Genomic DNA, 18,723 nt, shown 5'->3' on the forward strand with positions numbered 1-18,723 from the left:
TACAAATATACTTAGATATACCTATCTCCAACTTTTGTGAGTATTTTGTAACAGGATCTCTTTGTATCTTTGGCTATTCTGAAACTATTTGGCCCAGTTGAGTCTTGAATTTCTGTGTCTTTCTCTAAAGTACTAGGATGACAGGTGTGAGCCCCCATCCTCAGGTAATTAAACACATTGATTAAATAAAAGTGTAGTAGTACATAGATAAAGAGCAACTTTTAGAAAGGGGCAAAACAAGGTGACAGTGACATTAGTTTTAAAATCTTTTAGCTCTTGCCAATGAAAAGCTTACCCCTATCATGGCAGGGTGGCCAACTGGCCTCAGAAAACTTCACATTTTATTTCTCAACAACACACTCTAGAATTTGCACAGCATATGCACTGGTGAAATCTTGGTCCTATAAGGAGAAAATTGCTTTGTGGTTTTGGAGTGAAGTTTCACTCCATGCTAAATAAGGTCCTACTTCAACTTTTCAAGTGTTTGGATTACGGGTGTGAGTCACATAACCAGCTAAAGGAAATTCTTTATAAAAGCTAACTCAGTGGCAGAGTATTTGCCTATCACATGTGAGGCACTTGGGTTTGATCCTGAATAAAATCAAAATAAAATAACTAAGGTTATTTTAAGAAGGTGACCTCTTCTTATTCAATATGGTCATAAACATATAAAATGTACACGATGCTCTCCAGGAGAAAACATTAACTAGAGGAAATCATGCCATCTCTCAGCAGATTAATAGTAATAGGAATTTAATGATATAAAACCTTGTTTCCAACAAATTGTCATATCACACATTATTTAGAAAGAGACAACATATGCCAGCATCTAAAAACTGTACCATGGATTCCAGAAACCTCAAGAATTCAGATTATTTCAAAATGTACAAAAGATTCCCAAATTTTTCAGATTTTATAAACCTGCTACAGGCTGTTATCTCTGAAACATATATAGTTCTACATAGGTAGAACTGAATTTAGGTTCACAACACACACTGTGAATGTAGCTTCTGCAAAGGCTGTGGTTTCCTGTGGCATCCAGGTGGGCAGGCTGTCTGAAGTTTCCCTGGACATGTCCATGAGCCTTTCATGTCCTATTTGACCTAGAGGCCATGACTTATACTGCTTACTCAGGAGAGCATTGTACTGCTTCAGGTATACAATTACTTCTCCTGGATTTTCAAACTTTCTTCCAGGCTTGAAGTAGTCCTGAAAAAATCAAGATATAATCAGGATACAGTATTTTGCCCATTATTTGTTGGGCTCATTTCAAGTGAGTGAGTCCTCAGTGGTGTTCAGTAATGCATTCAGTGCCCAATAATTTTCCTCATGTTTTAATCACAATGAATATTTTTTTAATTTTTCTTTATTATTTCTTACAAATTATTCATTTTGTATCCCAGTTGTAACCCCCTCCCTCAACTTTTGTTGGTCCCACTGTCCTTACCTATCCCCCCATGTCCCTCCCATAGTCCACTGAGAGTTGTACTCCTCCCCTACTATCTAACCCTAGCCTATCAGGTCTCATCAGGACTGTCTGTATCCTCTTTCTCTGTGGCCTAGCAAGTCTGACCCCTGCCCCGGGGGAGGCGATCAAAGTGTCGGCTACTGAGTCCATGTAAGAGGCAGTCCCTGCTCCCCTTGTTAGGGAACCCACATGGAAATTGAGCTGACCACTGGCTACATCTGAGCAGGAGGTCTAGATCCTCTCCATGCATGGTCCTTGGTTGATTCATCCATCTCTGCAGGAATCCCTTAGCCCAGATTTTTTTTTGGCTCTGTTGCTCTCCTTGTGTAGCTCCTGTCCCCTCCAGGTCTTTCTGTCTCCCCCTTCCATAAAAATTCCCTGCACTCTGCCCAAAGTTTGGCTATGAGTCTCAGCATCTGCTTCAATACCCTATTGGACGGAATCTTTCAGAGACCCCTGTGGAGGGTACCTGTCCTGTTCCCTGTCTTCTCCTACTTCCAATGTCTGTCCTATTTGCCCTTTTGAATGAGGATTAAGCCTCTTCCCTGAGGTCCTCATTGTTGTTTAGTTTCTTTAGGACTATAGATTTTAGTATGTTTATCCTATATTATATGGCTGATATCTGCTTATAACTAAATATATACTACATATGTGTTTCTGGGTCTGGGTTACCTCACTTAGGATGATCTTTTTAGTTCCATCCATCTGCCTGCAAATTTGATTTCCTTGTTTATAATTTCTGAGTAGTATTCCATTGTGTAAATGTACCACAATTTCTGTATCCATTCTGTAGTTGAGGGACATCTAGGTTGTTTCCAGATTCTGGCTTTATTAATAAAACATAGCTAAGCAAATGTTCTTGTTATATGGCTAAGCATCTTTCAGATATATGCCAGGGGTTATATAGCTGGATCTTGAGGTAGCACTATTCCTAATTGTCTGAGAAAGAACCAGACTGATTTCCAAAGTAGTTGTACAAGTTTACATTCCCACCAGCAATGGCAGAGAATTCCCCTTTTTCTACAGCCTCTCCAACATGTGTCATCCCTTAAGTTTTTGCTCTTGGCCATTCTGATGGGTTTAAGGGGAAATCGGAGGGTCATTTTCATTTACATTTCCTGGATGACTAAGGATGTTGAGCATTTCTTTAAGTGTTTCTCTGCCGTTCAATATCCCTCTGTTGAGAATTCTGTTTATCTCTGTTCCCCATTTTTTAAATGGATTACTTCGTTTGTTGCTATTTAACTTCTTGAATTCTTTCTATATTCTGGATATCAGCCCTCTGTCAGAGGTAGGGTTGGTGAAGATCTTTTCCTAGTCAGTAGGCTGTTGTTCTTGACAGTGTCCCTTACTTTACAGAAGCTTTTTAATATCATGACATCTCTTTTATTGATTACTGATCTTAGAGCCTGTGCTGTTGGTGTTCTGTTCAGGAGGTTGTCTCCTATGCCAATGAGGTCAAGTCTCTTCCCGCTTTTTCTTCTAAGATTTAGTGTGTCTTGTTTTACATTGAAGGCTTTGATTCACTTTTGTACAGGGTGATAAATATGGCTCTATTAGCATTTTTCTAGTTATAGACATCCAGTAAGACCAGCACCGTTTGTTAAAGATGTTTTCTTTTTTCCATTGTATGGTTTTAGCTTCTTTGTCAAAATTAAAGTATCCATAGGTATGTGACTTGATTTCTAGATCTTCAATTAGATTTCATTGATTCACCAGTCTGTTTCTATGCCAGTACCATGCAGTTTTTATTACTACTCCTCTATAGTACAGCTTGAGAACAGGGATAGAGATACCTCCAGATCTTTTATTGTACTAGATTGTGTTAGCTATTCTGGTTTTATTTTTCTGTATGAAATTAAATTTTTTTTCTTTCAAGGTCTGTAAAGAATTGTGTTGGTATTTTGATAGGAACTGCGTTGAATCTGTAGATTGCTTTGGGTAAGATGGCCATTTTTCACTATGTTAATTCTACCAATCCATAAACATGGAAGCTCTTTCCATCTTCTGATCTTCTTTGATTTCTTTTTTCAGAGACTTGATGTTTTTTTCATACAGGTCTTTGACTTGCTTGATTAGAGTCATACCAAAGTACTTTATGGTATTTGTGGCTATTGTGAAGGGTGTTGTTTCCCTAATTTTTTTTCTCAGCCCATTTGTCTTTTGTATGTGGGAGGGCTTCAGATATTTTTGAGTTAATTTTGTATCCAACCACTTTGATGAAGGTGTTTCTCAGCTGAAGGCATTCTCTGGTTGAATTGTTGGGGTCATTTATGAATACTATAATATTATCTGCAAATAGTGATACTTTGACTTCTTCCTTTCCAATGTGTATCCCCTTGATCTCCTTTAGTTGTCTTATTGCTCTAGCTAGGATTTCAAGTACTATGTTGAAGTGGTAAGGAGAGTGTGCAGCCTTGACTTGTCTCTGATTTCAGTGAGATTGATTTAGTTTGATGTTGACTATAGGCTTGCTGTATATTGCCTTTACTGTGTTTAGGTATGTACCTTGTATCCCTGAACTCTCCAAGACTTTAAAAATGAATGTTTTTTTTTTTTTTTTTGCATCATGTGGGATTTTTTTCCGTTTTTTATATGGTAGATTATTTACTTTGATGGATTTCCACATATTGAACCACCCCTGCATGCCTTAGGGGGAAGCCTACTTGGTCATGGTGGATATGGTCCAAGATCACATAACCAAGTTAAAGGAACTCAGCTAAACATCCTGCTTACCTCTGTCTCAAGGTGAAGGCCAGGGTGAAAACATGTTTTTCACTGAATACCCAATAACAAAGCAGCTTGACAAACAAGCAGCTCTCCACAGGTCTCCCTTTTTTATATTTTTTGAAAAGACCATAGCATAAGAGCAGATTATGCCTGTCCTAAGCTGTCTCTCTTGAAAGATGTATTCTTACCCATCATTGATATATGAATTCCATCATTCATGCTCTGTCTTAGGTTGAATATTCCTCAGAGAGATCTTACTCATTTTGGACTACCAACTTCCACTAGGGTAGATGGTGGCATTTAATCTTATGCAGAACAGCATTAACATTCTAGACGCCCTTGATGAAGGTTTTAATTATCATTGGTAGGAGACATGCTCTTAATAAAAGTAATAAGCCAAGTCCTATAACCCTCCATAAAAGTGACATAAAAAGATGACCTTGAGGGCCATAATACCTGCAATAATTAACCCAACCATTCTTTTAGGTCTAGTTAAAGTCCTTTGCATTTCTTCTAGCACTTGTAATCCCTTATCAGAATACCAAGCCTGAGAAATATTCACAGGAACCATAATAAAAATAGGCTATCGAACAGCCAGAACCTGTTGTCCATTTGAAGCTTAGAAATAGTTTGTTAGTTTACATTGATGGCAAGAAACATTTACAGTTGAGTCTTGTATAAAAATGTTAATCATTCCAAACAAAAAAGCATAAGGAGAATTTACATAGGCAGTTACAGGGCTCCTGAGAGTTTCTGTAGCAAGCTTCTAAATATAGGCCTTCTGAAAACCAGAATCAGACCACCAAAGTCCCACAGTCAGTCCTTTTTCTCATTTTTCCTGATTTTGTTGAGAATTGTCCTTATTACCAGACCAATCAGGTATATATCTGTCTGTTCCAGTCATGTTGTATCTAAAAGGCTTCTCTGCACAACATCTCTCAGGAGCAGGATATAACAAAGGTGGGTCAGGAGCATACAGCTCTCCATTCACCATCAGGACATAATTCATTATCATCAGCAGTAGGACCATCCTCCTTCTGGGAAACGTCTCCCATAAATCACACCAACCTTTCTGGGATCCACCGGGCTCCTTCAGCATCCTGTAGAAAGACACAAACATGTGCTCTTACCCATATTAATATAGAATAGGGGCCCTGCCATATTCCAGTAATTGGATCTTTCCATTTTACTTGGGCATAATTGTGTTTGGTGTTAGAGTGCCACAATCGATCAGCCACAGAACAGCCTTTTATATACACATTCAAAAAATTAAAGAGAGCATGATTAAGATAATTCTGTCGTGTTTCAGGATATTAACCCTCCCCCCCCTTTTACTTTTTTTCAATTGGTTCTTAAGAGATCCATGGGCATGCTCAATTCCTTGACCTTGAGGATTGTATAGAATACCTGTCCTATGACTTACATTCATTTGATCACAAAAATGCTGAAAAGCTTGGCTAGTATATCTCATACCATTATCAGTCTTTATAATGGAAGGAGTATCAATTTTATCAAAACATTTTAAGCACCAACTTATAACATGTTTGGTGGCTTCTCCTGCTAAGACAGTTGCCATGATAAATCCTGAAAAAGTATCGATGTTACATGAACATATCTTAGTTCTCCAAAATCTGGAATATAAGTTATGTCCCTAGGTTTTAAGTTTAAGTTAACTTTGTTATTTTAAACATACTCAATTACCAATAATCTATAGATAGGACATAAAAAAACATGGTAAACTTATACATTCAAAACAGACAGACAAAACATCTTGTTCTTTATTTGTTGGATCCAGTTTTTTATGACCACAGAGGCTTTAAAGCAGCATTAACTATTAGCTTTCTTACTGGAGAACTAAGAAGTGGCATGTTTTTTTTTTGTTTGTTTGTTTGCTGGGAATGGAACTCAGAACCTCTGAGAGCACCCAGTATTCTTAACCACTGAGTTATCTCACCCAAGCATAACTTTCTAAAGCAGCTAATTTTTTTCTAGGTTACCTACATTACTCCATATTTTAGAAAGTTTATTGCATTTCCTTTCTGTCTCAGACCTGATTAATACTTGCCAGTCTTCACTGGTGTTATCAAAAGGCAGCTGTTTAATAACGCCTCAAAAATTTGTTCCCCCTTCACTTGTTATTCAATAGCATCTTTGAGTCTTCCTATGAAACGAGTATAAGGGCCAGAGGCACCTTGTATAATATTTATATAAGTAGACCTGAAGTCAGATTCTGTTTCAGTTTCATCTAGGCAGCCATGGTTATGTCCCTAATATGTGGGATGGTTGTAAGGGATTTGTTATGTAACTGATTATTTGTTGATACCCATATATCAGTCCCTGTCAGCATATGTGACATATTCAGTATTACCCATTAATCCTAGTTGTCAGCTTCTGCATGGGCTTCATCTGTCAGCGAGCAATCACAGGGCACACATTCTTCATCATTGCACCAACTAAAGGATATTCATCACTATCTGTAAAAGTGAGTGCATAAGAAGTACAAGCTTTTTAAAGCTTTTCATTGTATCCATGTCTAATCCTTAATAAACACCTTCATTTTGCTGAAATTAAACTGGAAACACCAAGCCCAGCTTAGGAATCAAGGACAAATTGGTAAAAGAATTTCATTTCTCTGCTGTGCCACAGCTTGCCTAAGTCATAAAGTTAGCATTACCATAGTCTTTTTTATACCCTCACAGAATTCGAAGAGAATTCAGGATGATATTGATTACCAAATTCTTCAGTAAATGCTCCTGAGTCATCTCAGGTTAATGGAAGATATATATATATAGAAGGCTTCTGGTAGAGGGCTGGCATAGCTGTTATGGTGCTGTTTTTACTTTAAATTTTGCTTGAACAGGAAAACTTCCCTTTTTTCTAAAGGTTTGAGCACACAGTTTATATTCACTCAGGCATCTGCCATCTTTTCCTTAGGATCAAATTTTACTTTTCTCTCCAGTCTCAATTAAGGTTGAAGTGACCCAAAATTGAATGGTGGATATTTCCCTTTTGTTTATATGCCTTTTCAATATCCTTTCAGAATCTGCCCAATACTTCCTTGAGACATATAAAGAATAGTCCAATGGGTTAACTGAATAACAACAACAAGCAATAATAAGCAATTTGAAGGAAACTTACTCCTATCTGCTATAACTGTTATAAGCATGAAAACACATTCCAAAAACAATTCTGTGTTTCAAGGAATATGAGGTGATGAGACACTTGTGACGTTTCCCTGGAGTATCACCATAAGCACTCAAAATTCTCACACTATTTCACTCCCATTGGCCTTCTTCCAAGAATACGACTTAATTAAATTGATCTTTTTTAAAAAATAATATATATATGATGAAAACTCTTTTACAATATGGAGTCACACACAAAAACATACACACACCTTTACACTATGTATATACCTGGTATCCAAGGGAGCCAGAACCATGAATCACATCTTTTCAAACAGGAATTTTAAGTAGTTATGAGCTGTCTGATGTGGGTACTAGGAAACAAAGTAGGGTAGCAAGCAGAAGCAGTACAACAGAGTTGAGTCTCCACCTCACAAAGGCATCATTTTAAGGCAGAAAATGAAGATGACCCTTTACTCCTCTCTCTCCCTCAACTAAAGAATGGATACAGAAACTATGATACATTTATACTATGGAACACGAGTCAGCTATTACAAACAAGAAAATCATGGTATTTGCAGGCAAATGGATGGGACTAGAAAAGATCATCTTGAGTGAGGTAACACAGACCCAGAAAGACACATGGTATGTACTCCTTTATAAGCAGGTATTAGTCATATTATAGGATAGTCATACTACAATTCAGAGACCCAAAGAAACTTAGAAACTAAAATGGTCCAAGGGGGGATACTCGACTCTCAGCAGCAGCAGAAGTGATTTAAGACAGAAATCAGGATAAGAGAGTGAACTCTGAGGGAAATGAGGGTAGGGATCAGATATAGGAAGAGCGGGGTCAAGAGGACAGATGTCTTGTAGAGAGAGAAGTAACACATTCTTCTTATCAATGTGTGTGCCTTTTATAATAATTAGGTGGTAAAAAACTAAGTAGATGGCTCCTTTTCATTTCTGATTTTGTTAAGTTGGACACACTCTCTGCCTTTTAGTTAAGTTTGGCTAGGGGTTTGTATATCTTGTTGATTTTCTCAAAGAACCAGTTCATGTTTCATTGACTGTTTACATCACTCTCTTTAATTCCAATTTATTAACTTCAGCCCTGAGTTAATTATTTCCTGTTGTCTACTCCTCTTTGATATGTTTACTTTCTTCTGTTCTAGGGCTTTCAGGTGTGTTGATAAGTTACGATCTCTTTGATTTCCTAATGAAGATGTTAAGTGCTATGAACTTTACTTGGAGAGATCAGGGATACAAGGCCCATATCTAAACATAATAAAGGTCATATACAGCAAGCCAATTACCAACATCAAATTAAATGGAGAAAAACTCAAATCAATTCCATTAAAATAGGGGACAAGGTAAGTCTGCCCACTCTCTCTATACCTCTTTAACATAGTATTTGAAGTTCTAGCTAGAGCAAGAAGACAACTAAAGAAGAACAAGGGCATACAATTCAGAAAAGGATAAGTTAAAGTATTGGGATTTGCAGATGATATGATAGTACATAAGTGACCCCCAAAATTCTACCAGACAACTCCTACAGCCGATAAACAGCTTCAGCAAAGTGGCTGGATACAAGATTAATTAAAAAAAAATCATTAGCCTTCCTGTACACAAATGACAAACAGGCTGAGAAAGAAATTAGGGAAACTACACCCTTCACAATAGCCAGAAATAATATAAAGTATCTTGATGTAACTCTAACCAAGGAAGTGAAAGTCCTATATGATAAGAACTTCAAGTCTCTGAAGAAGGAAATCGAAGAAGATACCAAAAAATAGAAAGATGTCCAATGCTCATGGACCCTTAGGATTAACACAGTAAAAATAGCCATCTTACCCAAGGCAATATACATATTCAGTATATCCCCATCAACATAGCAAGACAGTTCTTTACAGACCTTGGAAGAACAATTCTAAATTTCATATGGAGAAACAAAACAAAAAATCTGGAATAGCTAAAAACAATCCTATACAATAAAAGAACTTCTGGAGGTATCTCCATCCCTGACTTCAAGCGATAGTCACAGAACAATAGCAATAAAAACTGCATGATACTGGCATGGAAAGAGACTAGTTGAGCAATAGAATCAAATCAAAGACCCAGCAATAAACCCACATACCTACGGTCACTTCATTTTTTACAAAGGAGCCAAAAACATACAATGGAAAAAAAGACAACATCTTCAGCAAATGGTGCTGTCTACCTGGACATCTACATCTAGAAAAATGTAAATAGATCCATATTTATCTCTTTGAACAAAACTCAAATCCAAGTGGATCAAAAGACCTTAATATAACAGCAGGTACACTAAATCTATTAGAAGAGAAAGTGGGGAAGAGCCTTGAATTCATTGGCACAGGAGACAATTTCCTGAACAGAACACCAACAGCTCAGGCTCTAAGATCAACAATTAATAAATGGGACTTGGGACTTCCAGAAATGGAAAAGCTTCTATAAGGCAAAGAACACTGTCAATAGAATGAAAAGACAACCTACAGATTGGGAAAAGATCTTCACCAGTCCTACATCTGACAAAGGACTAATATAATAAACTCTAGAAATCAAACACCAATAAACAAAATCACCCAGTTTTAAAATGGGGCACAGAACTAAACAGAGAATTCTCAACAGAGAAATATCAAATGGCCAAGAAGCACTTTAAAAAATGTTCAACTTCCTTAATCATCAGGGAAATGCAAATCTCAGAATGGTCAGAACGGCTAAAATCAAAATTTCAAGTGATAGCACATGCTGGCAAGGGTATGGAGAAAGGGGAACACTCCTTCATTGCTGGTGGGGGTGTAAACTTGTACAACCACTTTGGAAATCAATATGGTGGTTTCTCAGAAAATTGGAAATAGCCTTCTCTTAAGATCCAGCTATAGCACTTCTGGGTCTATATCCAAAAGCCACTGTACCATACAACAAGGACACCTGCTCAGCTATCTTCATAGCAACTTTATATTTGTAAAAGCCAGGAACTGGAAACAACCTGGATGCCCTCAACCAAAGAATGGACAAAGGAATTGTGACACATTTACACAATGGTATACTACTCAGCTATTAAAAGCAATCATAAAATTTGTAGGCAAATGGAAGTAGAAAAGCTCATCCTGAGTGAGGTAACCCAGACCCAGAAAGACACTCACTTATATGTGGATTTTAGCCATTAACCTCTACATAAGCATACTATGAGGCACAGACCCAAAGGAGATCAGCAACATACAGGATCCAAGGAAGGACGCATAAATCTCGGAAGGGGAGCTAGAATAAACAGCAGTAGAAAGAGAAGACAGAGAAGAAACAAGGAGGAGAGAGGATGTAGAGAGTTAAGAGAGTGTAGATCAGACCTGGGGAGAGAGGACAGAGGGCCTTCAGTGAAAAAAAAAAAAAAACTGAGGGTGGGGTATCTCTGTGACAAGCTGGAGACCTAAGTCAGGATAGGCTCCAGGGAGGATAAGAGGAGTATTCAGGCAGAGACTCCTAGTAGCAGAGACGATAAAGACTGAAGAGGACACCCTCTAAATAGATCAGTCTTCTAGTAAAGAAGGGGACACCAACTCACCCACAAAAACTTCAACCCAAAATTACCCTGCCTACAAGATGTGCAAGGAAAAAGACAGCAGACAGAGCAAAGATTAATGGAATGCACAAATGATGCCTGGCCCAACCAAAGACCCACCCCATCAGAGAGTGCCAACCCCTGACACTATGAACTATGCTCTGATAAACTTCCAGACAGGAGCCTGTCAGAGATGTCCTCTGAGACTCTACCCAGCAGTGCCTCAAAACAGATGCTGAGACTCACAGCCAAACATGGTGATGAATAGGGAATCTTCTGGAAAAGGGGGAGGAAAGAGAAAAGGACCTGGAGGTGACAGGAGCTCTACAAAAAGACCAACAAGCCAACTAACCAGTGCCCAGAGGGGCTTGCTGAGACTGAAGTATCAATCAAGGTCCATGCAGGAACTGGACCTAGGCCCCCTACTAAGATGTAGCAGATGGGCAGCTTAGGCTTCATGTGAGTACTCTAGTAAGGGAAATAGAGACTGAAGTAGAGACGGACTCACTTGCCAGCTTTTTGGTCACTGCCTTCTGGTGGGACTGCCTTGCCAGGCTACAGGGAAGAGGACATGGTCAGTCCTGATGAAACTTGATGAGCTGGGTGGATGAAAGGGAGCTCCCCTTTGCTGCAGAATAGGTAAGGGTGGATGGTAGAGATAGGGAGGGGCTACAACCAGGATGTAAAATGAATAAATAGAAATAAAAGAAACTAAGTAGATGGACAATTCTAAAGTAGGGCTGTCATGCGGCTATGATTAAAATTATGACATCTGTTAAGGCCTCCTTTTCTTGTCTTATTTCATTCTATCTTTTTGCGGGGGTGGAGGTGAGGTTTGGTGTTGAGTTTTTGAAGACACGGTTTGTCTGCGTAGCCTTGGCTGTCCTGCAACTCACTCTGTAGTCTAGCCTAGCCTCCGACTCTTGGGGATCTACCTGCTTCTGCCTCCTGAATGCTAGGAAAATGGGCATGTCCCACCAATGCTGGTCATTTTGTCTTGTGTCTTAAAGAAATGATCTACAAAATATGATAAGCTACCTGGCATTGAGATACATGCTACCATGAGAATTTAATAATCATCACAAAGGTATTCTTATTTACACTGTGGTTTTGCATTAAAACTTCAGAGTAAATTACAATTCTTTCAGAGGCAGATACATGAAAACTTGCATATCAAAATTACCTTCTTTGTCTTCTAGAACTTTGACAATGTTCAGTGTTATGATCTTCCCATTTATAACCTAAAATACAGTACCAGAAAATGTAATATATATTACTGGAAATTATGCAAAACTGAAATTACAATCTTCAGTGAACCTTAGCAGAATGCTTAATTTGTTTACCACATGCTTCTTCTTTGACATTTAAATCACAGAAGAGAATGAGCCATTTTCAAAAAAAGTTTGTCCTCTTAAGTAAAAAAGTGAAGAAAAATTAGACTTACCCACAGCAGTGAAGTGCCAGTAGGTTTCAGCATCACATCTTTGTAGAGACTCTTCTGGGAAGGGTCCAGCAAAGCCCACTCTTCATGAGTGAAGTTCACATGCACGTCCTCAAAGATCACTGCATCCTAAAATGTACCATACATGTACATAACAGAAATGGTGTGTCTGACTGCATTGTAAAAGTACACTTCATTTAAAACATATTTACATAATTTTGTGTGCTTGATACATCAATTTTACATCATAGAATTTCAAATGCATTAACCAATTCATTTAAGAAGAAAACAGAAAACAAACAATGCTATCCATTTCTGTGCCAACTGAACATACTATAGCATTGTAGGGGAAATGAATAGTAACATATACAAAGATACATACAAACAGCAACACTGTATAGTAATATCAGCAAAATTGTATCAAAATTATTAACTTCAAAAAAGAATGGATATTATGGGCATGATGGTACACAGCTTTAATCCCAAACTTCAGGAGAAACATGTGAACCTATGATTGCCAGTCCAGCCTGTTCCATGTACAGATTTATAGAATAGAGAAAGTTACATAGTTAGACCCTGTCTGAAACAAAGCAAAACAGATACAGAGCACTCAGGGGCTCACTGAAATTTCTTTTATTTATTTATTTATTTATTTATTTATTTATTTATTTTTATTTTTTTATCAGTTACATTTTATTAACTCTGTATCCCAGCCGTGTCCCGATCCCTCATTCCCTCCCAGTCCCTCCCTCCCTCCCTCCCTCATCTCCACCGTGCCCCTTTCCAAGTCCACTGATGGGGGGGACCTCCTCCCCATTCATCTGATCCTGTTTTATCAGGTATCTTCAGGACTGGCTGCAAAGCCCTCCTCTGTGGCCTAACAGGACTGCTCCTCCCTTTGGGGGTGGGGAGACCAAAGAGCCAGTCATTGAGTTCCTGTTACAAATAGTCCCTGTTCCCCTCACTTTGGGAAACCAATTGGTTACTGAGCTACCACAGGCTACATCTGAGTGGAGGTTCTAGGTTATATCCATACATGGTCCTTGGTTGAATGTCAGTCTCAGAAAAGACCCTGTGCCCAGATATATTTGGTCCTTGTGGAGCTCCTATCCTTTCCCCATCAGACTAACTCCCCTTCTTTCTTATGATTCCCTGTACTCTGCCAAAGGTTTGGTTATGAGTCTTTGCTTTGAAAACACTGCTAGTTAGAGTCTTTCAGATGCGCTCAGTAGACTCCTGTCATACGTTCAATGCACATCCCATCTGTCTTTCTAAATGAGGATTGATCATCTTACCCCATGTCTGCTCAATTGATTATCTTTTTTAGGTGTATAGATTTCATTATGTTTATCATATCTTATAGGTCTATATAAGTGAGTATATCCCATGTTTGTCTTTCTCCTTCTGGGATATTTCACTCAGAATGATCTTTTCTAGATCCCACCATTTGCCTGCAAATTTCATGATTTCCTCCTTTTTGATTGCTGAGTAGTATTCCATTGTATAAAAATACCACAATTTCTGTACCCATTCCACCGTTGATGAACATCTGGGTTGTTTCCAGGTTCTGGCTATTACAAATAGAGCTGCTATAAACATGGTTGAGCAAGTGTCCTTTTTGTGTACTTGAACAAACTTTGGGTATATACCTAGCAGTGGTATAGCTGGGTCTGGAGGAAGCACTATTCCTATTTGTCTTAGAAAGCGCCAGATAGCTTTCCAGAGTGGTTGTACCAGTTTACATTCCCACCAGCAGTGGAGCAGGGTTCCCCTTTCTCCACAACCTCTCCAGCATGTGTTATTGCTTGAGTTTTTCATCTTGGCCATTCTGATGGGTGTAAGGTGATATCTCAGGGTCGTTTTGATTTGCATTTCCCTGATGGGTAATGAGGATGAGCATTTCTTTAAGTGTTTTTCTGCCATTCGATATTCCTCTGTCGAGAATTCTCTGTTTAGCTCTGTTCCCCATTTTTTAATTGGATTACTTGGATTGCTGCTTTTCAGCTTCTTTAGTTCTTTGTATATACTGGATATTAGTCCTCTGTCAGATAAAGGGTTAGTGAAGATTCTTTCCCAGTCTGTAGGCAGTCGTTTTGTTTTGATGACGGTATCCTTTGCTTTACAGAAACTTTTCAGTTTCATGAGGTCCCATTTATTGATTGTTGCTCTTAGAGCCTGTGCTGTTGGTGTTCTGTTCAGGAAGTTGTCTCCTGTGCCAATGAGTTCTAGGCTGTTCCCCACTTTTTTTTTCCAATTGATTTAGGGTATCTGGTTTTATGTTGAGGTCCTTGATCCACTTTGACTTTAGTTTTGTGCAGGGTGATAAATATGGATCTATTTTCATTTTTCTGCATGTAGACATCCAGTTGGTCCAGCACCATTTGTTGAAGATGCTGTCTTTTTTCCATTGAATGGAATTGGCTTCTTTGTCGAATATCGAGTATTCATAGGTGTGTGGATTTATTTCTGGGTCTTCTATGCGGTTCCATTGATCCTCCTTTCTGTTTCTATGCCAGTACCATGCAGTTTTTATTACTGTTGCCCTGTAGTACAGCTTGAGATCAGGAATGGAGATACCTCCAGATGATCTGTTGTTGTACAGGATCGTTTTGGAGATCCTGGGTTTTTTGTTTCTCCATATGAAGCTGAGAATCCTTTTTTCAAGGTCTGTAAAGAATTGAGTTGGTATTTTGATGGGAATTGCATTGAATCTGTAGATTGCTTTTGGCAGTATGGCCATTTTCACAATGTTAATCCTACCAATCCATGAGCACGGGAGATCTTTCCATCTTCTGATATCTTCTTCGATTTCTTTCTTCAGAGACTTGAAGTTTTTCTCAAACAGGTCTTTCACTTGCTTGGTTAGGGTCACACCAAGGTACTTTATGTTATTAGTGGCTATTGTGAAGGGTGTTGTTTCCCTAATTTCTTTCTCAGCCGTTTTGTCTTTGGTATATAGGAGGGCTTCTGATTTTTTTGAGTTGATTTTGTATCCTGCCACTTTGCTGAAGGTGTTTATCAGCTGAAGGAGTTCTCTGGTTGAATTTTTGGGGTCGCTCATGTATACTATCATATCATCTGCAAATAGTGACACTTTGACCTCTTCCTTTCCGATTTGTATCCCCTTGATCTCCTTTAGTTGTCTTATTGCTCTGGCTAGGACTTCAAGTACTATGTTGAAGAGATATGGGGACAATGGACAGCCTTGTCTTGTCCCTGATTTCAGTGGGATTGATTTAAGTTTCTCTCCATTGAGTTTGATGTTAGCTATAGGCTTGCTATATATTGCCTTTACTATGTTTAGGTATGTGCCTTGTATCCCTGATCTCTCCAAGACTTTAAACATGAATGGGTGTTGGACTTTGTCAAATGCTTTTTCGGCGTCTAAGGAGATGATCATGTGGTTTTTCTCCTTCAGTTTGTTTATGTAGTGGATTACATTGATGGATTTCCGTATGTTGAACCACCCTTGCATGCCTGGGATGAAGCCTACTTGGTCATGGTGGATGATATCTTTGATGTGTTCTTGGATTCGGTTTGCAAGTATTTTATTGAGTATTTTTGCGTCAATGTTCATAAGAGAGATAGGCCTAAAGTTCTCTTTTTTTGTTGGGTCTTTGTGTGGTTTAGGTATTAAGGTGACTGTGGCTTCATAGAATGAGTTTGGTAGTGTTCCTTCTGTTTCTATTTTGTGGAATAGCTTGAGGAGAATTGGAGTTAGCACTTCCTTGAAGGTCTTGTAGAATTCTGCGCTGAAGCCATCTGGTCCAGGGCTTTTTTTGGAGGGGAGACTGTTAATGACTGCTTCGATTTCCTTGGGAGATATAGGGCTATTCAGTCTTTCTACCTGATCTTGACTTAGTTTTGGTAGATGGAATCTTTCAAGAAAATTATCCATTTCATTTAGATTCTCAAATTTTGTGGCATATAGACTTTTGTAGTATGACCTAATAATTGTTTGGATTTCCTCAATGTCTGTGGTTATGTCCCCATTTTCATTTCTGATTTTGCTGATCTGGATAGTTTCTCTCTGCTTTTTAGTTAGTTTGGCTAAGGGTTTGTCTATCTTGTTGATTTTCTCAAAGAACCAGCTTTTTGTTTCATTGATTCTTTGGATAGTTTTATTTGTTTCTACTTGATTGATTTCAGCCCTTAGTTTGATTATTTCCAGCCGTCTGCTCCTTTTGGGTGTATCTGCTTCTTTTTGTTCTAGGGTTTTCAGTTGGGCCATTAAGTTGTTTGTATGTGATGTTACGAATTTCTTCTTGCAGGCACTTAGTGCTATAAATTTTCCTCTGAGCACTGCTTTCAGTGTGTCCCATAAATTTGGGTATGTTGTGCCTTCCTTTTCATTGAATTCTAGGAAGTCTTTAATTTCTTTCTTTATTTCTTCCTTAACCCAGCTGTCATTGAGTAGTAAGTTGTTTAGTTTCCATGTGCGTGTCGGCTTTTTGTTGTTTCTGTTGTTGTTGAGGTCGAGCTTTAGTCCATGGTGGTCAGATAGTATACAAGGGATTATTTCAATCCTTTTGTATCTGTTGAGGCTTGCTTTGTGGCCCACTATATGGTCTATTTTGGAAAAGGTTCCATGGGGTGCTGAAAAGAAGGTGTACTCTTTTGAGTTTGGGTGAAATGATCTGTAGACGTCTATTAGGTCCATTTGATTTAGGGATTCTGTGAGTGCTTTTATTTCCCTATTTGGTGTCTGTCTAGTTGATCTGTCCCTTGGTGAGAGTGGAGTGTTGAAGTCTCCCACTATTAAGGTATTAGGATCAATGTATGATTTAAGCTTTAATAATGTTTCATTTACGAATGTCGGTGCTCTTGTATTTGGGGCATAGATATTCAAGATTGTGATGTCCTCTTGGTGGATTTTTCCTTTGATGAGAATATAGTGGCCCTCCTTATCTTTTTTGATTAACTTGGGTTGAAAGTCTATTTTATTAGATATTAGGATGGCTACTCCAGCTTGTTTTCTGGAACCATTTGCTTGAAAAACAGTTTTCCAGCCCTTTACTCTGAGGTAGTGTTTGTCTTTGTTGCATAGGTGTGTTTCTTGGATGCAACAGAATGTTGGATCCTGTTTCCTTAACCATTCTGTTAGCCTGTGTCTTTTTATTGGTGAGTTGAGTCCATTGATATTGATAGATAATAGTGACCAATGCATGTTAGTTCCTTTTGTAATGGAGTCGATGATCTAACCCTGATTCATTGCTTGTTTTCTTTTCATTTTTGTTGGGACATTATCTGTATGCCCTGTTTTCTTGGGTGAATTTGTTTTCATTGGATTGGAGTTTTCCTTCTAGTATCTTCTGTAGGGATGGTTTGCTGTGTAGATATTGTATAAATTTAGTTTTGTCATGGAATATTTTGTTTTCTCCATCTATGTTGATTGAAAGCTTTGCAGGGTATAGTAGTCTGGGTTGACATTTGTGATCTCTTAGAGTCTCCATGATACTTGCCCAGGCCCTTCTGGCTTTCATAGTTTCTGATGAGAAGTCCGGCGTGATTCTGATAGGTCTACCTTCATATGTTACTTGGCCTACCTTGCTGCTTTTAATATCTTTTCTTTGTTCTGTAGATTTAGTGTTTTGACTATGATGTGACGTGATGTGTTTCTTTTCTGGTCTAGTCTATTTGGAGTTCTGTAGGCCTCTTGTATATTTATGGACATCTCTTTCTTTAAGTTGGGAAAATTTTCTCCTATGATTTTCTTGAAAATATTTTCTGGGCCTTGGAGTCTGGAGTCTTCTTTTTCGTGAATTCCTATTATTCTTAGATTTTGTCTTTTCATAGCATCCTTGATTTCTTGGATATTTTGTGATTGGAACTTTTCTGATTTTACTTTTTCTTTGAGAGAAGTATCCATTTCTGCAAGTGTGTCTTCAGCTCCAGAGATTCTCTCTTCCATCTCTTGTATTCTGTTGGTGATGCTTACTTTTGTGGTTCCTGATCTTTTCTCCAAGTTCTCCAGCTCAAGGGTTTTCTCATTTTGTGTTTTCTTTATTGATTCTAATTCTGTTTTCATGCCTTGCACCATTTCTTTCATGTGTTTGAATTTGGATTCCTGTCTCTCTACGATGGCCTCTATTTCTTTTTTCATTTCCTTCTTATATGCCACTAATTTTTCCTCTACTTGTGTATCTATTTGTTTGGCTATGTTTGCCTGTGTTTCTTTAAGGATATTGTCTATTTCTTCTTTCTTTGCCTCCAATTGACTGGCCATCTCTTTGAAAGACTTGTTCATTTCCTCCTTATGAGCCTCAAATAATTGGGCAAGCATGGCTTTAAAATCATTTTCCTGTGCTTCTGCTGAATTGGTGTATCCATCGATTTTGGGGTTTGCTGGTGAAGTCATGATGTCCTGATTTATGTTGGA

General features: G+C 38.3%; 1 pseudogene; it reads right to left on the bottom strand.

Moving 5' to 3' along the window:
* Positions 1-784: 784 nt before the first annotated feature.
* The window catches only part of LOC110546270 (zinc finger protein 160-like), a 99,280-nt pseudogene continuing 81,341 nt past the window's right edge, over positions 785-18,723 (bottom strand).

Source organism: Meriones unguiculatus, chromosome 17, assembly GCF_030254825.1.
Source record: "Meriones unguiculatus strain TT.TT164.6M chromosome 17, Bangor_MerUng_6.1, whole genome shotgun sequence".
NCBI classification, from domain to species: domain Eukaryota; kingdom Metazoa; phylum Chordata; class Mammalia; order Rodentia; family Muridae; genus Meriones; species Meriones unguiculatus.